A 23,135-nucleotide genomic window follows, 5' to 3' on the forward strand; every position below is an offset into this window, starting at 1 on the left:
ACGCCTACCACAAGATATAATAAAATGGAAGAGGGTAGTACGCCTACCACAAGATATAATGAAATGGGAGTGGGTGGTACGCCTACCACGAGATACATGAAATGGGAGCGGGTGGAACGCCTGCCACGAGATACAGGAAATGGGATCGGGTTGCACGCCTGCAACAAGATGTGAAAAGAAAGTGAAATCTGCCTTTGTTTTCCTTATTCTTGTTAGTGGTTGGATTTTGATTCCTTTATAATTCTCTTGATATTCTGTTTTTACCTTTTTTTTATTTGTTCAATACTCCAAATTTCAACAATTGTTACATTTTTAACTCAATTGATTTCTCAACTAAATTTTCCTTAAACCGTTTGAGGTTGTACTTTACTTAAAAAGGAATTTCTACTATGTCTTGATTTATTGATTTCTCATATTAAAGGTAATGATTCATTCGATATTGTACTTTAACTGAAAAGGATATCTTCTTTATCAAATAATTTCTAAAAATAACTTCATCTTTTCTTGTTGATTTGCTAATTGGGTTGGAAGCTGTACTCTACTTTATATTAAATGAATGAGGCGTCACAAGGTGACCTTTACTCGAAAGAATTATATTCGAAAGATGCTTATTTGAAAGATATTTATTTAAAGGAAATATATTCGAAATATATTCATTGAAAAGCATATTATCTTAGAGATTATTACTTGAAGGATTTATAGGCGAAAGATTTATATTTGAAGGACTTGATAAATTGATTGCACTTGTATCTATTATTTGTTGAGAAACATTTATGGTGTTCTTGTTACCTACTATTTATATCACTGGTTGACCATAGTTGCCATCATTGTTATCTGCTTCCTATTATTTTGTACGCTATATTGCACAAGTTTATTTGGTAGTATGGTCCTAGCCTCGTCACTACTTCGCCGAGGTTAGGCTAGGCACTTACCAGCACATGGGGTCGGTTGTGCTGATACTACACTTTGCACTGTGTGCAGATACTGATATCGAAGTGCTTGGACCGCAGTGATGGTGCTGTCTTCAGCCCACATAGGCGGCACGAGGTAGTCCTGCAGACGTCCGCGGGCCTTGGCGTCACCTCATATCTTTTCCTTTATCCTGCTTCCTTTACTCATTTTCAGAAACAGTCTATATTTTATCTTTCAGACTTTGTATGTAGTATTGTTAGACAGTCTGTGAAGCTGTGATACATAATTCTGGGTAGAGTTGTATTTAGATTTCCACAGTTTTGTATTAAGATAAATTGTCAGATTTTGTCTTCCGCTATTTGTATGATATCTACTCATCACTGATAATGGTATAAAACTGGAAAAGGTTAAGTAATTAGGATAATTTGGCTTGCCTAGCTTTCACCAGTAAGTGCCATCACGGCTCTCGAAGGTGTGAAATCCGGGTCGTGACAGAAACGACGACACTTCCTTTCCACAAAACTGCCGCTACAGTGAAGTTGCACTAAAGTTCCGTCCGTCGAGTTCGCCGCCATCATTGGAGTCTAGGTCATGGTTCTGTGATTCAGTGGTCATCGACTTTTTGTCGGAGTTTGTCTCTGTTGCTATACAATTTGCTTTGGAGATAATTTTATCAAAAGGTCCGCCTCTCAAACTTGTTCTTAACTTCATACATTATTGTTAATTTTAATAAATGTTAAATCAAGTTTGTGCTTATTTTGTGATGGAATGCCTTTTCTTTAGTTTACTATGTTGTTTTCTATGATGTCTACTAGATTTGATGTGTTAAGCATATTAAAAGGGTCTTAGTTTGTTTTTTTTAGTTGTATTAATATTGGTTGTGACTCTTTTATTTGTAGTTTAAATGCAAATGAATATAAATATTGGGAATGAGGGCAAAGTTATAGAGTACATTTTTCGAGGCCAAGAGGGGTTCGATGTTTAGTCTTTTAGCTAGATGAAATTATATACCAATTTGGCAGCTGCCTATTTACCCATTGTTACGTGTATTTAGTGAAAGGAATATTTCAGATCAATAATAGTTTCCATTATGGTGTAAAAAAATGGGGCAAAGCTATCATGTAAGACCTTTGAAGCCTACAGTTTCACATTAGGCTACTAATGTGTACACTAACATCTAATGTAAGGCAAAAAATGAAATAATTTTAGTAATATAAACAAAGTGTGTCGTCTCATTAAGATGCAACGTACGCTATTAGGATTAATTAGCTTTAGGAAAATAGCTAATGAACAATCGTAGAAAATGATTTAGGCGCGACTTAATAAATCATTGTGATTGTGTACACGATAATTACGATTTTTAAAATAAATCGAGCTAGGTATGCGTTCGCGCAACTTTGGCCAAACTTTATTAATACCAATAAAGCGTGATTAATTGTGGACACGTACGCATGACATGATTCTTGACGCGCCAGACGAAATGAGTGTCACACCTCCTTTTTCACTCGCGCCACCGCAAAGGGGCATAGAGAGAGTTTTTCCAATTAAAGGACAATCGAAACGGTATTTATTATTTAATTCAGAGTCGCCACTTAGGATATTTATGGTGTCCCAAGTCACCGGTTGAATCCCGAATAAAGGAAAAGATTGACTCTGTATTACAGTCCGCGAACCAGAAATCTAAGTAAGGAATTCTGTTAACCCGGGAGAAGGTGTTAGGCATTCCCGAGTTCCGTGGTTCTAGAACGGTCGCTCAACTATCATATTCGGCTTATTTATCTGATTTTAATACATGTTGAATCCTATGTGCAAATTTTAACTGTTTACCACTTTCATTATTATTATTTTTACCGAGAATTGCAACATCGCGAAAATACATCTCGAACCACATCACATCAATACACCTATGGTTATTGACACATTTCAACTCTGTTGAGATTTGGATTTGGGTCACATAAATGTGCACCCGAGTTTAAGAGGATAACATTATTAAATACGCGCCTACAGCGACTAGCGCGTCATTATTTTGGGTAGGGCCGTGAAATTTTGCTAAACGGCCCATCCCGAAGTCTAAGTAATTTTACCAACATGTATAGAGCGCCCCGCAGCTTGTGTATTTTTGTTTGTCGAGGCTCATCTCATTCATTATTTTTTTTAAAAGGAATTTGCAACTTCGTGGAAATGCATCTCAAACCACGTCACAATCAATGTACCCGTGATTAGCGACACATTTCGACTTCGTTGAGGTTTGGATTTGGGTCACATAAATGTGCACCCGGGTTTAAGAAGGTAATGTTATCTAAAGTACGCGCCTAAAGAGACTAACACATGTTTATTTTGAAAAAAGGCCATGAAGATCGCTAAGCGGCCGATCCCGAGTTCTAAGTAATTAATACATACATTTGTGGGAGCCCCGCAGTCCGTGCGTTTTATTTGGCGAGGCTCATCTCGTTTATTTTAAAAGGACGATCCTAAAGTGACTACATTTTTCTATCATATTTTTGTCTCTAGTAATAAGAAAAGATCCTAATTAATTAGCATGTCACTGAACCGTGATTAAGTACTCAAATAGATTCAGTTCAATTTGATAATCGGTCCGTCATGGGCCTCTGTACAGGCCCAAGTATAATCAAGGAGCCCAAATTGAGACTTTATGGTCTTAGTATGAGGCTGACATGAAGCTTCTGGGGCCTAGGCTTTGGGGCAAGGCCCAAATCGTCGGAAAGTGCAAGATGAATGGCATGCCCAAGTTCAGAAGATACAGGACTCAGCGTTTGAGCTTTCAAGTTGAAACAAAAGGCTGAGAATGTAACGGATTTAATTTACAAGCACAGGGTTGTCACATGTGTAAGCATACTGGTGATTGTTTCCAACCTAATAGGGACTATCAGCAATTAATTGATTTTTTACAAAGTAAGCAGTTCAACTCCCTATAACCATGGCAAATGGTATTACTTTTATGCAATCCTTATGATTAATATACTGAAATGGCCTAGAATGTTCAAATCTTACATGCCTACCCTCATTTCAAAATTAACTACAAACCATATCATTAACAGTTTCTGAATCAGATTTTTACTACTAACTATCACAAACCTCTCATGCTAAACTAACATAGGCCAATATCAGATTTAATTATAGCACGAATTATGGAGTGAACTAAATTAAAACTGGGGTTTCAATTCTTCACACAAATCAAATGAGTTCAACAATCTTACACCACCTCAAACAGTCCAATTACACAAGTGATATGACATTCGAATAAACAAAATGCTCTACACTTTTGAACTAAAACAAAATATGAGGAGTCAGACTCATTTCAAACAGCATTTCATTTCATGTCCACAAAGCTTGAAGGTTACAGGATATGTACCTGGATGTTTGAAATATAAGAAGAAGAAAAAAAAAATCAGCAGCAGCAGAAATGTGAGCAACAATACATAAGAACAACACCAGTAACCAATATCTAGTATCAACTCAGGAAAACCAGTTGAAAAATCCCCAGCTATACCAAACAGCAACACAAACGAACCAACACAGCAATAACAACACCAAAAAACAAACCTAACTTGACACCAACTTCAAACCAAAAAAGTAGCAGGAAGCAGTCCAAAAGCCAACTTTAACTAGACAGCACACTAGTTTTCACCTCAGATTTTCAGCCCCTTAAGATTTCCAGTATGTTTTCCCTTTTAAAGCCTGGCCAAAAGAATAGCCCGACCAAACTCAAAAGCTTGGAAAAGAAACTGATTTCCTATCCCAAAAACCAGCCTTATGCTCTGTCCCCTTTCACCAAAAAAAAAAAACCTTTACTCTGTAAAACCTCTCCTCTCCAGATTTTTTAGCCTCTATGGTTTCTCCCAAGATTTTTCAAAAATCCCCCTTAAACCTGTCCTAAGTGACTTTATTTATAACCAAACACTGACCCTGCTCCCTCTACGCTATCAGATTTTCTGCCCATGATATTCCCTTACAGCCCATTATCAAGTGTCCTGTGCCCAAAGGTATAGGTAGCTCATAATATTGAATTAATCCCCCATGCTTTTATGTTTTGTTCCCCACTAATACTAAACAATTTATTAGTTTAATGGTACTTTAATACTTCGTGGACAGAACACTCAAACTACCCATTTCTTCCTGTTTTCACTTCCCAAATTACCCCCTAAAGCCCTGAAATTACTGTCCTACCCCAACCCTTTCACTATACTACATCTTTCATCTATAACCAATTCAATTCGAATTCAAATGACCATTCGAACTAGCATTTAAATCAGATAAAAATGGCATCAACAGAATAACCATGATTCAGTCAGAATTGAAGCAGTACGAATCACATTATTATCAAGTTATTTAAGCAGAATTGAAGCATGTAAAACTAATCGACGACACTTATTCAATCGACTACACGAATTACAACACATACAATTAATAGCAAATAATAATCGAACAGGCACACAGGTGATTCAAATCGTATTGATAGAAACAGGGATTCATAATAAAGCTTAACTAATCGACGACACTCATTCAAATCGATTATATAGTTTTATCACATTCATTAACCATGACCAGAAAAAGCTTGACCAAATAAAGGGTCATTGAAGACGGGTAGAATCAATCGACAAAAGAAATTGAAAAGCCAATAAAACTAAACTAAAGTAAACAGAAAACACAAAAATGGAACAAACAGGAAAGGGAAAATACCTCAAGAACTTGGGATGTGGACGACCCTGATTCGAACTCAAACTCAGACCTTTTTGAGGTTGAACGGACCTTAATCGGGTGTTCTCAACTGAGAACATTTCGACTAAGGTCCACTGGACACCCAAATCCCTTTTCTTCAGACAAACCTCAACCTTTGGCTTTCTAGGGTTCGATTTGGGGTTCAGATTGTTCTAGCAAGATTCGAACGGTACCAAGTGTGTTTTGGGCATGAAGGAGGTTAGGGGGATGTCCGGTATGAGTTTGGGACTGGTTGGGGTAGATCTAGGTCATACTCGAATCTTCGATGGAAGATTTGAGAAGCTGGAGGTTGATTCGAGGCAAGCGGTTAACAGATCTGTAACGAGGGTGGTCAGAAGGTGCCTTGGTGTGAGTTTCATGTGAGTTTCGAGGGTCGTTTGGTTCTTATCTGAAAGAGACGATGAACAGGGGTATGGCTTAGGGAGGATGTGAGGTGAGAGGTTGGGTTTATATACGGAGGGGGGTGGTTTAATCCTGGCCATTGGATCAGGCACGATCAATGGCTTGGATCAGTTCATTTAACGGAGACGATGTCGTTTTGGAGTAGTACCGGGGCAGGGTCGATCCGGGGGCAAGTGGGTCGGGTTGTGGGGATTCTTCTGAGGCGTTGGATCAAATGAAATGAATGACCTGGATCTATCGGCTATATACGACGTCGTTTGGATATATCTGGGGATTGACTGGACCGTTTGATCGAGTGAGATCAACGACCCAATTTTTCATGCCCAAACGGCGCCGTTCCATCCGCCCTCAAGGCTGGCTGGGTTAGACCGGGCAAGAGGGTATTTGGACTGGGCCTGAACTCTCTTTTAAAATTGGCCCAGTCCGATTTTCTCTTGTTTTCTTCTTTTTCTTCTATTTTCTTTTTAATTCCTAAAACCAAAATTTCTAAATTGAATGGTAAAAACCAAGATTATTTCAAAAAGATATTAATGAGCCCTTAACAACAATTAACACACAAGATCGAAAAATAAAATCGCACAATTAAACAATAAAAATGACAAAACTACCAAAATTCATATTTTTTTGTGATTTTCAAAAATAGGACATGGTTCAATTAATTCCAAAATGCATAATTAAATCCTAAATGCGCATGCAACACATATTTGTATTTTTCTCATTTAAAGTAGAAATAAACACGCGCAGACAAAATACAAATAAATTACAAACAACACAAAACCCTTTTATTTTGAATTTTTGGGAGTAGTTCTCATAGGGAAAAAATCACGTGCTCACAGCTGCCCCTCTTTGTCCGAAAACACAAAGGGTTTTCGTGCAAAGATAAAGTGAGCGGATACGAGCGATTTTTGCCTGTTGGAATACTCCGTGTGACGCATTTTTTTAAAAGATTTAACTGAACCTTTGCTTCAAAGGTTTCCTACATATCCCTGGCTAGAAGGGAATCAGGTTAATGTAGTTCGGGAAGTTTTGGTAGCTGAGACTACCATGAGACTGCATTTTTGATGTTACTGCTGCTGCATGCTGTTGCTACTGCTTTTTGATCTCCTTATTACACCATGCTAAAAGAAAACAAGAAGCTAGACTAAACTATAGTCTATGAATTACAAAATCTTATCTAGATCTTCAGTCGTGATCTTGTGTCTCTTGTTGCTTTGACGTCTTGGTGACTGGTGTTTCCTCTGATGCTTCTTTCTTTCTGTCTTGACTCGTAGTCTTCTCTTGATTGCCGAATTTGAACTGCTTATTTCCTTTTTATGAGCTTCGAATTATTTTTCCTTCGAAGCTTGAACCGCCTTCTTCTGACTAGTGTTGCCTTCCTTCCGACTTCTGAACTTTAACTTATGATGGGGATCTTTGTCGTAACCCTTCGCTCTCCGGGCGGGCTCCTGACTTCTACTACGACTCCATTCTCCAGGCGGGCTCCTGACTTCGACTACAATTTGAAAATATAACAACCTCCATTCTCTAGGCGGGCTCCTGACTTCAACAACTTCTTAAAATGTAACACCTCCATTCTCCAGGCGGGCTCCTGACTTCAACAACTTCTTAAAAATACAACACTTCCATTCTCCAGGCGGGCTCCTGACTTCAACAACTTCTTAAAAATATAACACCTCCATTCTCCAGGCGGGCTCCTGACTTTAACTACTTCTTAAAAATATAACGCCTCCATTCTCCAGGCGGGCTCCTGACTTCAACTACAACTCAAAAATATAACACCACCATTCTCCAGGCGGGCTCCTGACTTCAATAAACCTTAGAATATAACACCTTCATTCTCCAGGCGGGCTCCTGACTTCAATAAACCTTAGAATATAACACCTCTATTCTCCAGGCGGGCTCCTGACTTCAACTTCTTAAAAATATAACACCTCCATTCTCCAGGTGGGCTCCTGACTTCAACTACTTCTTCTTAAAAATATAACACCTCCATTCTCCAGGCGGGCTCCTGACTTCAACTAATCCTTAAAAACATAACACCTCCATTCTCCAGGCGGACTTTTGACTTCAACTAATTCTTAAAAACTTAACACCTTCATTCTCCTGGTGGGTTCCTGACTTCAACTAATTCTTAAAAACATAACACCTCCATTCTCCAGGCGGGCTCCTGACTTCACAACTTCTTAAAAATGTGCTTTATCGATGTTGTTCCTTCCTGTCTCCCGAACCATTTTCCTTCTAACTTGAATCATCTTCTTTCAACTGCTTCCCTCAAAACTGGTGTCTTATTCCTCCGAAAACTGTTGGGGATAACACCGGTGTTTTATTCACAACTATGTTATTTTCCTTCTTCACAGACTACTTCCTTTAAAGCTGATACTTTCCTTCCACTGGAACTACTTCCCTCCAGCTGGTGTTTTCACTTCTCTGAAACCTGTCGGGGACAACACTACTGGGGAATTATCTTCCTTCTTTAAGACTAGTTACTCTCCTCCTTTTAACAATGGTGGGGATGGCACTGATTCAAAGAGCATTACCCTTAAAACCCGGATTTTCTTGCTTCTTCCAAGATTGCTTTCTTTAAAACTTGTATCGCCTTTTCTCGTATACTGCTGGGGATTTCACTTCCTTCACTACTTGTGTTATCTTCCCTCTTCCCCAAGTGGCTATCTGATTTCAAGAAAATTTTCGCAATGAGAGAAAATTTTCTGCCCCAGTTTGATAATCTTCTTTGTGGCCATGTCTACCTGCTGTCAATAATATTTTCTTTACCTGCTTCAAATCAAAGAATAATTTGTTAGTTTAAAACGTGGTGAGTGGTCGTGCCACTTCTGCCGGGGATGGTTTTTCCCTTTTTTCTTTCCCTGCTTTGCGTTTTATTACAAAACTTGCTGGGGATGATATTCCTGCTGGGGATGGCTTTTCTTTTCTCTTCCTTCCCCGCTCTGTGTTGTCCGACCATCGCGGAACTTGGTTGATAATATGTCAGAGTTGTTCCTGCATCTCGCAAATCTGCTGGGGATCCTCTTGGAATTTGATCCATAACTTCTCAACTGTTGTTTTTTTTTTCCTGTTTTTCTCAAACATCCCCTGGAAATTTGGTCCTCTTGAAATCTAGACCCATTCATCATTTGGTCTTGCGACAAACTTCTTTTCGCTTTGTCGCCTTATTTTTGGCCTGTCCTATTCGCCTTTTGCTTTGCACCGTTTTGGCAACTGGTAGTAAGCTCTGAAAGTCCTTTTCAAAAACAAACTGCTAGGGAGGTAAAGTCTTTAAACCAAGAAATGAAAAAGTGATGATTTCAAAAGATAGAAAAAGAAGAAGTCTTTCTGAATAAATGCTGGGGAAAAGGAAAGAAAAGAACTTATCTTAATGATATAACCGATCTCAACGATCACGTCGTGCATTGCGGATTAATCAACCCAGTCTAGTTATATCAATCAATTTTCGGAGGCCTCATCTTGCCGGGGATAAATAGGCACTCAACGCTTTGCCAAATGCGGATCCTTTCCGCCAATATTGTCTTGTCGCCTCATAGTGCCCTTCGAGGGGTTTTCACTAATAAGACTCTCTTATTTCTCTTAACTCTCGTCGCCTTATGGAGCCTGTAAAGGTTTTCACTGATAAGACTCTCTCATTTTATTTCTCTCGACTTCTGTCGCCTTATGGTGCCTGTGGAGGTTTTCACCGATAAGACTCTCTCATTTTATTTTATTTACTTCCGTCGCCTTATGGTGCCTGTGGAGGTTTTCACCGATAAGACTCTCTCATTTTATTTCTCTCAACTTCTGTCGCCTTATGGTGCCTGTGGAGGTTTTCACCGATAAGACTCTCTCATTTTATTTTATTTTTTAGCTGGGGATTGGAGTGTTACCGATATGACTCTCTTTGCTGGGGATTCTTTTCAGCTATCAATTCATTTCCAGTTTATGATCCTCTTCTCTGCTGGGGATCAGAGTATTATTTTCAACTTCCGTTTGCATGATTTGGCACTTCTCGGATACTGATCGGGAGGTCTTTTTTGGACATCAATATGGGTTTTCGTGTATGGTTAAAAGAAAAGGGGTATCAAAAGGGTTCAAAATCATTTTGATGGGTAAAACATTACAACTCTTGGAATCGAACTTTCTTCCCAAAATTACAAACACAAACTTCTGCCCCAGTTTTTCTTGCTTGGGGATTTTTATTTTTTGTTACACTATGTTACACTATGACCGAGCCGTGAGGTGCCTACGTATCCTTCTTTGAGAAATCAGGTCAAACGTAGTTCCCAACTGAATCTCCTTGTTGTTATATTTTTCACTTCTTTTTTTCTTTTTTCTTCTTTTTTTCTCATTTTTTTCTCATTTTTTTTCTTTTTGAATCACTTTCCTTGCACTGCTTCGTTCCTGTTTCAAGCAAAGAAAATTTGTTAGTTTTGAAAGTGATGGCTGGTTTGTGGCCTTGACTTTGAGGGCAATTGATCTGTCCCTTCCCATGATGACTGATTTCCACTCGAGCACCTTGCTTGCTTATGGACCAACTACTTTCTCTATCATCCTTATCTCAGAAAATACCCTTTATCAGTTCAGACCCAATTCCCTATATCTGTTGCTCTATTCATGAATTGATATATACCAAACCTTTGTATTTCTGATGGACCCCAAAGCATGTTGATTATTACCAACTCAGGGCGCTTGTTGTTCTTTCCTAACTTATACCACTTTGATGTGCTGGCCAGATCCCGTCTTGTGGAATTGGAAAGTTTGTGGCAAATTTTGAAACTTATTTTGACCAAACAGACTTAGGAAGAGGAAGTAAACAAGACAAAAAGGAACAGAGTAAAGAACAAGGAGAGAGAGGATTCCTAACAAGAAAACTACAAAGTAGAATCCTATCAGATGTGGATACCAACTCTAATGACCATGACATGCACATGTGGTCTATTCTGTCAAGTAAGCCTGATGTTCGACTCTTGTTGTACCTTTAAACTGTGAAACTGGGCTTCAATGCTCCGATTATGTAGTCACAATTCTTATGCGACTTGTAGTGCCCGAAGGGTTTTCACCATCAAGCCTCTCTCATTTTGTTCTTTCTCTCAACTTACTGTCGCCTTACGGTGCCCGCGAGGGTTTTCACCAATAAGACTCTCTCGTTTTTCCTTTACCTTGTTTGGATCGGAGTGCTTCCCCTGATATGATTCACCTCTACTTTCTCGGCTTGACATCTCTCGAAGACTGATCGGAAGGTCTTTATTTGGACCGTAACGTGGGCTTTTGGATAGGGTTTTAGAAAGAAAGGGTATCAAAAGGCTCAAAACAATTCACATGGGTTCAAAATTACAACTTTTGGAATCAGATCTCCTACCACAACCGCAACTTCAGCCCCAGTTTCTTTGCTTGGGGACTTTGGATTTTTATTTTGATGGGGCCGAACCGTGAGGCTGCCTATGTATCCTTAAAAGAAATCAGGTCGAACGTAGTTCATGCCATAGAAATTACCTTGTTGTTGTGTTTTTCTTTCCTTCTTTTCTTTTCTTTCTTCTTTTTCACTTTTCGTTGTTTTGTTGTTTTTACTTCTTCTTTTTTTCATTTTTCTTTTTCTTCTCTTCTTCTCTTTTTTTTCTTCTTTTCATTCTTCTTCTTTTCTCTTTTTCCTTTACTTATCTTTCACGCTCGCATTTCTGATCTTTGCTACTTATTCCAAAAGAGGGGTATGAAAGAAAATAAATAAGGCTCAAAAGGGGTAACGAAGGATAGAGTGTTTAGATAGCAGAACAAAATGCTTTCGTCATTCCAATCTTCAAAACATGCCAAGTACAAACAACACAATTAAACCAACCAAGGAAAATATTCGTAACATCTTTTGATTGTACCAGACTTGATAACCATGTCCACACATGCGCATCATATATCTGTCAACTACAAAGCACCATAGGACAACACCCTCACTCTCATTACCACGAAGGCCCATGCCAATTTGGGAAGACTTGCCTTTAGCTTCAATCCGATGCGACATGATACATTTCGATAGGGTTTCTTTATGTTCTATCTACCCCAGTTTCTCACAATACGGGCTAGAAGGGATCTCAAAATGCCTTTACTTATCTCCCTCGAATGGCCATATCATTTCCAAAATTGTTTCATTGTTTCATGACTAAACCGGCTTCTAAGACCAGGCCTAGGATTACGCGTGCATGTCATGTCACTAAAATCAATCAGGAAAAGAACTATAAAAGAAAAGAGAACTAAACGAAAATGACTGGAAATTACAAAAAACAGAAAATTGCATTAAATAGATGGTGAAAGGGTTTGGACGACAAAAAAAAAACTAAACTGGGGTTACAAACCTAGAACAAACCTAGACAATACTAGACGAGTTACTATGACTAAACAAACTAGGAAAAATAAAAGGATAGAAGGGTTTGAGTCATGAGACAATATCCGGATTACAACCTTGAAATAACTCGGACAACAGAAATGACAACAAAATAAACCACCAAAACTCCTCCCTGACTAACCAAGAAAGGAACGTCTTTCCAATTGCCAAGCTCGGCATCTTAGCCACTGAATTCTACATCAACATTACTAGGACCTTCACAAACTTCCACCTCATTATTCTTAACAAATTGCTTTTGGGTTCCCTTAGCTGGCTCGTTCTTAAGATCAACCTCTGATGGCACTGAAAACTTTGCAGCGCGCGGACCTTCGAGGATCTCAGAATAATTCTCATATTCCCTTTCAAAACAAGTTATACTCACCGTATGCATCTCATTACGAATAGGCGATGGACTTTGGCTAGTGTCTGTTGCATCTGGATTTTGCACGACAATGTCACCTGCATCAATAAGCTTCTGAATTGCTTTCTTCAGATTCCAACACTTCTCTATGTCATGCCCCGGGGCATCTGAGCAGTATGCGCACCTTTGAGAAAAATCAAACTTCTTTGACAGAGGGTTTGGCATTTTTATATGAATCGGCTTCAACATGTCCAATTGCTTCAACTTTTGGAACAAACTAGCATATGACACTCCCAATGGGGTGAAAGCCTTTTTCTTTTTTCAGCAACCTCTCATTCTTAAATACTTGGTTGGGCCGGAAACCTGATCCAGGGAGTTTTTGGTAGGTTTGTGGGGGTGGATAGGCATTTCGTGGAGCTGGGTACTGGGAAAATGATGTACGACTTTGGGAGTTCTGTGGAGAGAAGTGGCATTGGGGAGAATCATCTGGTGTACAAGGATATCCATGGGGACGATGTCGAGGCTGGAAGTGTTGATCGGGAAAGCCCATTGGATCATCTTTTCTGTTTCTCTTCCTTCCACTCAAACTTACTGGGGTATTCTGAATGTCTTTCGAACAACTCATGATTTTGCCTGACTTTATTCCCTCTTCTACCAGCTCCCCCATTTTTAACACATCTTTGAAAGGTTTTCCCAAGGCCGGGATCAAATGACTGAAGTAGGTGGTCCCGTGGGCTTGTAGGAAAAGCTCAACCATTTCTTCTTCACCAATCGGGGTATTGACTCGAGCAGCTTGCTCCCTCCATCTGAGCCCAAACTCCCTAAAGCATTCCTCCGACTTCTTTTCTATTTTAGATAGGGAGGAACGATCTGGGGTAACGCTTGATCTGTACTGAAAGTATCGAACAAAATCTTGAGCCATGTCACCCAATGTAGGCCACTTACCAACATCTTGACGAATATACCAGTCCAAAGCTACCCCAGTCAGGCTCTTACCAAAATATGTCATCAGCAAGTCATCTTTCTCCCCAACGCTTCTCATTTCACTGCAATAAACCTTCAGGTGGTATACCGGATCTCCACACCCATCATACAAGTTAAATTTTGGCACCTTGAACCCCACGGGCAGGCAAACGTTAGGGGATACAGACAGTTCTTGGTAAGTCATGCTATCATGGTCTTCCCTTCCTTGTTTGTTTTTCAAGGATTGTTCTATGCCTTTCAGCTTCCTGGGTATCCCATATCTCCCTTCTCTTCCTGTGAACCTTTCATTTTCAACGTGCAACTTATCCCGAAGGCTCTGTTTGCATGAGTTGGGAACTTTGTGGGCAACCTCTAAGGGGTAATATTGGGCATCGTGAGCTTGGAGATAAGGGGGTAGATCTGGAGGGTATGGAGGATCATCTGGCATTGTGTTCAGGGCTTGGGTAAGGGCGACATCTAAGAATCTAGGTGGTGGAGGGGGTGGTGCCTTCCCAGTCATCCAGGCCTGATACATGTCCACCATGTGTTGTCTCAACATTTTTACCTCTTCTACCAAGCCGTAGTCCTGTTCAACCAGTTGTTTTCGATTATCGGTACCAACCCACTCAGTTCTATTATTCTCTGCCATTGTCTTTTGCCTCTGTGTTGCAGGGACGCGTTACTTTTAGAACCACAACCAACCACCTTTCTAAGGATTGAAAAAGAACAAAACGAGAGCAACATGTTAGCATTAGGGTTTTTAACAGATAGGAAAACACATATTGAGGATGCAATGCAACTAGGCAGTTAACCCTTTCTATCATGCATTTGCTTCAGTTACGTGCATCATTCCGGCTTCTTATAATTGTGCTCCTTTTGAACGCCTTCCTTTATTTTCTTTGTTTTCTCATTTTGTCTCTTTTCTATATATATATTTTTTCTTTTTGATGGTGGTCGAATCTTATGTGGATGGCCTACGTATTATGTCCCCGCATGAATCAGACCGTGCGTAGTTCTAACACATAAATGCGAAAGCAAATTTTGGGAATTTTCCATTTTCTTTACTGAAACATTTTAATACAAACTAAATGTTTTTTGGAAAGGAGAACAAACCCGAAGTAAAACCAATTATGGATTAAAAAAAACTACTGACACATTTTGATGCAAAAGAGAATATACAGACAGACAACAGACTCTAAAAACAAAAACTAACTCGAACTATGAATACATTAAAGCTCCAAGAGTTGGTGCCCGCGAGGCATCGTTTGGCCTTGCTGCGGGCTTAGGCGCGAGATCCCTTTCAAGTTGCTCTAGTTCGTACATTGTCCACTTGACAAAAATCATTACTGCTGACAAGTAGGTAGTGCGGGTCATGTCTTCACACTCCCGACATTTCCTGGTGATAGCCCGAGCAATAGTCAGAATCTTGTTCCTGGCTTGGTCTTTCTCTAGGAGTAGGCATTCTATCTTATCCCCTCTAGCCTTCAAAACCCGAGAATCATGCAGACGTTGTTTCCATAACTGCTGTATTTCATCTTCCATCGAGGCCATCAGATTATAGCAGTGTTTACTCTCGGTTTCAAAAGCCTTGGCTTGTTTAGCCGCCTTGCTCTCTAGGGTGGTCACCTTCCTCTTCAGACTGACAATGGTCTTTTCATGATCTTTCCTTGCCTGCTGTAAGCACTGCGTGCGCTATTCGTTCTCTTTGCCCATTGTGCCCGGAGTTGTGCTATGGTATCCTCAGATTTCTTCAAATCATCCCAGCGCTCACCGATTTCCTTTTTCAATCCTTTTTTTAGTCGCTCATCCGACCGACTCCTTTGTCATCTCTCCTCATTTGTCGGATTTGGGCTTTCAGCGCCTCATTTTCTTGGGCCAATTTGCTCTTTTCTCCCCGATCGGCGTCAACTTGTAGACTATTTTCAAATTCGAGGTCTCTAATCTGTTGCCTCAGCTTGCCTACTTCGGCCCGGTATTCGCACACTTTGGCCAACTAGTCCCACGGTTCTCGTGACGCCTCAACGAACTCTTGAATGTGAGATTTTTTGGTTGGTCGTTCTGGTTCGTATCTTATAATGCCCTTCTTTCTGTACCAGGCGAGATAAGAAGATGAGACTTCGCCTCTGGATAGGTCGTGCACTCGAGTGTTTACCGTCAAATATTGGCATTCATTCCATATAGAACGAACGATTTCATCATGAAATTGGCCATTGGTGCTAACCTCGATTGCATAAACACTGAGATCTTCGTCTGGGTGTACCACCTGACACCTCCCTAACTGTCCCATCACTCGGTAGGGCGCATAAGGTTGAATACCTCGGAGTCCCATTAAGAGGAAGTAAGGCCCTGTGACGGCCATATACACAATTTCTTCAACAGGAAGCCAACCCAATGTCCACCTTATTTTTGCTGCAGTGATGGCGCGGAGGCAAGATATCCAGTCTTTAGACTTCTCTGGCAATTTGAGCCCTGAAACCCTCGTGTTATATCCTTCAATGCAGCCTTCGTTTGTGGATATATAGCTCATATACTGAGGATGATGACACAAGTTCTCGATCATCCACATCTGCAATAACAAATTGCATCCTTCAAAAAAATTTGCCCCGGCTTTACAGGCTATGAAAGCTCGGTATATCTCGGACACTATCATAGGGGCAAGCGTGCTTTTGCTGTTTGTAATCAGGACCTTGACGACTCCATCCACCTTCAAATCAATATTTCTGTCTTTCCGAGGAAACACCACAATGCCTAAGAACGCTACCATGAAGGCGAACCGCTTATGTTCATCCCATTTTGTCTGATTCCCTCTGCTGCAAACCCTGCTTTCCAGATTGTCGAACCCTCCTATATGCCCATACTTCTGGTATATGAATTGGAGAGTAGAAAAACCCATATCCAATTCAGAGTACGAGACTCCCTTGCTTATCTTTAGCAGATCCATGAACTTGTGCGAATTGACGGCTCTTGGAGCAATCAGATATTTGTGCCTTAGCCCCTCAGTAATGTCCATATAACCTGCTACCTCTTCTAAGGTTGGGGTGAGTTCAAAATCTGAGAAGTGGAATACGTTGTCGGCCGGGTCCCAAAATGTAACCAAAGTTTTTATGATGTCACATCTGGGTCTGACGTTTAACAAACTGGTGAGGCCTCCCAGATGTGATTTGATCTTATCTCGCTCTGACTTTTCCAAATCCTCCCACCACAAGCGCAACTCCAAAGGGATCTTGCTCCTAACTATTACCGGAAAACTTGGACCCGTGCTCATTCTGCATGTTTGTTTGGGGTGATTAAGACTCATTGGACTCAAAGGAAGAATTGACACACATTTAAAACTCCGGTCTTGTCAATACGGCCTTTCAGCACTTCGAAGAAGATTTAAAGGCTGTGTTTTACCAACCGGACAGAACCTTAAAAATGACCAAAAGTGGTTGTTCTCGCAAAAAGAAGCCTTCCGGCGTCTTTTTAAGGACATTCGGTTACTTTTACAAGAATTGAATCACCCGACTTTTTTATGACGAAAAATTAAAACTTTTTGACATTTTTTTGGCTATTTTCGCAAAAGGGGAGGTTGGACCCGATGAGGGTTGCCTACGTATCTCACATCCTGTGAGAATCAAACTGGCGTAGTTCGGGCAACGACAATAAACTAATTCTTACAACAAGACTTGTTTAAATAAATTACACTAAAAACCATTTTTTCCATTTTCACAAAATTTTGGCAGAGTTCGCTATTTGGGCACTGTTTTTTTTTTCAGAATTAACTCTCTATACTGCTATTTTCTTTTTCTCTTTTTCCGATATTCCAGTATTTTCAGAAGTCGGTCAGCATGCAAGTCTGCAGCAAATAAATGCCTAAAACAAACAGGATGCAGCAGGATGGTCTTTTTCATTTCAGGTCGCTTGTCCTAGACGGACCCAACCCCTGTGTTGAGTCCCCTAAGTCAAGTGCACATGATGCAAATAAGCATTCCTACTAGGGATCCGGCATGAGGTTTTGTTATACTAGGTTTATCCTGGGTGTTTGTTCTTGACCAGGCTTACCCGAACGGACAACTCGAGCCGAGGATGGGAACTGCATACCGGTAACCAAAAGATCATCCGGTTTTGCAACTCCTCCGAATCCTCATTCTATTTTGGGATATGACGCTAACAGAAAGAAGTCACGACCAACGTGCACTCCTCAAGAGAAAGAAGAGAGGGATTTCGTAGCAGTTTATATATACAGTTCAGATAATATCAAAGCGGTAAAAACAACATTTTAGCACATTAGGACAAAACATGTAATAAAATCAGACGATAAATCAATTCATCTAAGCTCGAATTCTGAACCCTGAACCAGAGATTCTGGGTCTGATCCCCAGCAGAGTCGCCAGAGCTGTCACACCTCCTTCTTCACCCGCACCACCGCAAAAGGGCGCATAGGGAGTTTTTCCAATTAAAGGACAATCAAAACGGAATTTATTATTTAATTCAGAGTCACCACTTAGGAGATTTATGGTGTCCCAAGTCACCGGTTGAATCCCGAATCGAGGAAAAGATTGACTCTGTATTACAGTCCGCGAACCAGAAATCTAAGTAAGGAATTCTGTTAACCCGGGAGAAGGTGTTAGGCATTCCCGAGTTCGGTGGTTCTAGAACGGTCACTCAAATGTCACATTCGGCTTATTTATCTGATTTTAATACATGTTGAATCCTATGTGCAAATTTTAACTGTTTACCGCTTTTATTATTATTATTTTTATCGAGAATTGCAACATCGCGAAAATACATCTCGAACCACATCACATCAATGCACCCGTGGTTATTGACACATTTCAACTCTGTTGAGATTTGGATTTGGGTCACATAAATGTGCACCCAAGATTAAGAGGATAACATTATTAAATATGCGCCTACAGCGACTAGCGTGTCATTATTTTGGGTAGGGCTGCGAAATTTTGCTAAACGGCCCATCCTGAAGTCTAAGTAATTTTACCAACACGTATAGAGGGCCCCGCAGCTTGTGTATTTTTGTTTGTCGAGGCTCGTCTCATTCATTATTTTTTTAAAAGGAATTTGCAACGTCGTGGAAATGCATCTCGAACCACGTCACAATCAATGTACCCGTGATTAGCGACACATTTCGACTTCGTTGAGGTTTGGATTTAGGTCACATAAATGTGCACCCGGTTTTAAGAACGTAATGTTATCTAAAGTACGCGCTTAAAGAGACTAACGCGTGGTTATTTTGGGAAAAGGCCGTGAAGTTCGCTAAGCGGCCGATCCCGAGTTCTAAGTAATTAATACATACATTTGTGGGAACCCCGCAGTCCGTGCGTTTTATTTGGCGAGGCTCATCTCGTTTATTTTAAAAGGACGATCCTAAAGTGACTACATTTTTATATCATATTTTTGTCTCTAGTAATAAGAAAAGATCCTAATTAATTAGCATGTCACTGAACCGTGATTAAGTACTCAAATAGATTCAGTTCAATTTGATAATCGGTTCTTCATGGGCCTCTGTACATGCCCAAGTATAATCAAGGAGCCCAAATTGAGACTTTTTGGTTGTATTATGAGGCTGACATGAAGCTTCTGGGGCCTAGGCTTTGGGGCAAGGCCCAAATCGTCGGAAAGTGCAAGATGAATTATGGCATGCCCAAGTTCATAAGATACAGGACTCAGCGTTTGAGCTTTCAACTTGAAACAAAAGACTGAGAATGTAACGGATTTAATTTACAGGCACAGGGTTGTCACATGTGTAAGCATATTGGTGATTGTTTCCAACCTAATAGGGACTATCAGCAATTAATTGATTTTTTACAAAGTAAGCAGTTCAACTCCCTATAACCATGGCAAACGGTATTACTTTTATACGGTCCTTATGATTAATATACTGAAATGGCCTAGAATGTTCAAATCTTATATGCCTACCCTCATTTCAAAATTAACTACAAACCATATCATTAACAGTTTCTGAATCAGATTTTACTACTAACTATCACAAACCTCTAATGCTAAACTATCATAGGCCAATATCAGATTTAATTACAGCATGAATTACGGAGTGAACCAAATTAAAACTGGGGTTTCAATTCTTCACACAAATCAAATGAGTTCAACAATCTTACACCACCTCAAACAGTCCAATTACACAAGTGATATGACATTCGAATAAACAAAATGCTCTACACTTTTGAACTAAAACAAAATATGAGGAGTCAGACTCATTTCAAGCAGCATTTCATTTCATGTCCACAAAGCTTGAAGGTTACAGGATATGTACCTGGATGTTTGAAATATAAGAAGAAGAAGAAGAAGAAGAAGAAGAAGAAGAAGAAGAAGAAGAAGAAGAAGAAGAAGAAGAAATCAGCAGCAACAGAAATGTGAGCAACAATACAGCAGAACAGCACCAATAACCAATATCTAGTATCAACTCAGGAAAACCAGTTGAAAAATCCCCAGCTATACCAAACAGCAACACAAACGAACCAACACAGCAATAACAACACCCAAAAATAAACCTAACTTGACACCAACTTCAAACCAAAAGAGTAGCAGGAAGCAGTCCAAAAGCCAACTTTAACTAGACAACACACTAGTTTTCACTTCAGATTTTTAGCCCCTTAAGATTTCCAGTATGTTTTCCCTCTTAAAGCCTGGCCAAAAGAATAGCCCGACCAAACTCAAAAGCTTGGAAAAGAAACTGATTTCCTATCCCAAAAACCAGCCTTATACTCTGTCCCCTTTCACCAAAAAAAACCTTTACTCTATAAAACCTCCTCTCCAGATATTTTAGCCTCTATGGTTTCTCCCCAGATTTTTTAGAAATCCCCCTTAAATCTATCCTAAGTGACTTTATTTATAACCAAACACTGACCCTGCCCCTTCTACCCTATCAGATTTTCTGCCCATGATATTCCCTTACAGCCCATTATCAAGTGTCCTGTGCCCAAAGGTATGGGCAGCTCATAATATTGAATTAATCCCCCATGCTTTTATGTTTTGTTCCCCACTAATACTAAACAATTCATTAGTTTAATGGTACTTTAATACTTAGTGGACAGAACACTCAAACTACCCATTTCTTCCTGTTTTCACTTCCCAAATTACCCCATAAAGCCTTGAAATTACTGTCCTACCCCAACCCTTTCACTATACTACATCTTTCAGCTATAACCAATTCAATTCGAATTCAAATGACCATTCAAACTAGCATTTAAATCATATTAAAATGGCATCAACAGAAGAACCATGATTCAGTCAGAATTGAAGCAGTACGAATCACATTATTATCAGGTTATTTAAGCAGAATTGAAGCATGTAAAACTAATCGATGACATTTATTCAATCGACTACACGAATTACAACACATACAATTAATAGCAAATAAGAATCGAACAGGCACATAGGTGATTCGAATCGTATTGATAGAAACAGGGATTCATAATAAAGCTTAACTAATCGACGACACTCATTCAAATCGATTATATAGTTTTATCACATTCATTAACCATGACCAGAAAAAGCTTGACCAAATAAAAGGTCATTGAAGACGGGCATAATCATTCGACGAAAGAAATTGAAAAGCCAATAAAACTAAACTAAAGTAAACAGAAAACACAAAAATGGAACAAACAGGAAAGGGAAAATACTTCAAGAACTCGGGACCTGGACTACCCTGATTCGAACTCAAACTCGGACCTTTTTGAGGTCGAACGGACCTTAATCGAGTGTTCTCAACTGAGAACACTTCGACTAAGGTCCACTGGACACCCAAATCCCTTTTCTTTGGACAAACCTCAACCTTTGGCTTTCTAGGGTTCTTGGGGGTTCGATTTGGGGTTCGGATGGCTCTAGCAAGATTCGAACGGAACCAAGTGTGTTTTGGGCATGAGGGAGGTCAGGGGGATGTCCGGTATGAGTTTGGGACTGGTTGGGGTAGATCTAGGTCCTGCTCGAATCTTCGATGGAAGATTCGAGAAGCTGGAGGTTGATTCGAGGCAAGCGGTTAACAGATGCGTAATGAAGGTGGTGAAGGGGTGCCTTGGTGTGAGTTTCATGGTCATCGGCGTCGTTGCCGCCGGCTTTCAGGCGAAAGGGTTTCAGGGCGGCTAGGGTTTCGAGGGTCGTTTGGTTCATCTCTGAAAGAGACGATGAACAGGGGTTTGGCTTAGGGGGGTGTGAGGTGAGAGGTTGGGTTTATATACGGAGGGGGGTGGTTTAATCCTGGCCATTGGATCAGGCACGATCAATGGCCTGGATCAGTTCATTTAACGGAGACGGTGTCGTTTTGGAGTAGTACTGGGGCGGGGTTGATCTGGGGGCAAGTGGGTAGGGTTGTGGGGATTGTTCTGAGGCATTGGATCAAATAAAATGAATGGCCTGGATCTATCGGCTATATACGACGTCGTTTAGATATATCTGGGGATTGACTGGACCGTTCGATCGAGTGAGATCAACGGCCCAGATTTTTCATGCCCAAACGGCGTCGTTCCATCCGTCCTCAAGGCTGGCTGGGTTAGACCGGGCAAGACGATATTTGGACTGGGCCTGAACTCTCTTTTAAAATTGGCCCAGTCCGATTTTCTCTTCTTTTCTTCTATTTTCTTTTTAATTCCTAAAACCAAAATTCCTAAATTGAATGGTAAAAACAAAGATTATTTCAAAAAGATATTAATGAGCCCTTAACAACAATTAACACACAAGATCGAAAAATAAAATCGCACAATTAAACAATAAAAATGACAAAACTACCAAAATTCATATTTTTTGTGATTTTCAAAAATAGGACATGGTTTAATTAATTCCAAAATGCATAATTAAATCCTAAATGCACATGCAACATATATTTGTATTTTTCTCATTTAAAGTAGAAATAAATATGCGCAGACAAAATACAAATAAATTACAAACAACACAAATCCATTTTATTTTGAATTTTTGGGAGTAGTTCTCATAGGGCAAAAATCACGTGCTCACAATAAGTACACGTACGCGTGACTCGTTTCAAGATGATTCTGTAACTATGAATAACCAAACAAATGAATACACGTACGCGTGATTCGTTTGAAATTAAAAAGCGGTAAAAGGTAAAAGTTTACATAGGTTCTAAAATATGTAATTAAACAAATTTATTAAGCCATGAATAATTATTAAAGCGACCGTGCTAGAATCACGAAACTCGGGAATGCCTAACACCTTCTTTCCGGTTAACAGAATTCCTTACTCGGATTTCTGTGTTTCGTGGACTGTAAAACAGAGTCAACTTCCTCCATTCGGGATTTTAAAGCGGTGACTTGGGACACCATAAATTATCCCAAGTAGTGACTCTGAATTTGAATAAATAATCTCGTTTCGGTTATTGTCACTTTAATTGAAAAAACTTTCTTATACCCCTTTCCGGGGTGGAAAAAGGAG

Source organism: Nicotiana sylvestris, chromosome 7 (genome assembly GCF_000393655.2).
Source record: "Nicotiana sylvestris chromosome 7, ASM39365v2, whole genome shotgun sequence".
Lineage (NCBI taxonomy): Eukaryota > Viridiplantae > Streptophyta > Magnoliopsida > Solanales > Solanaceae > Nicotiana > Nicotiana sylvestris.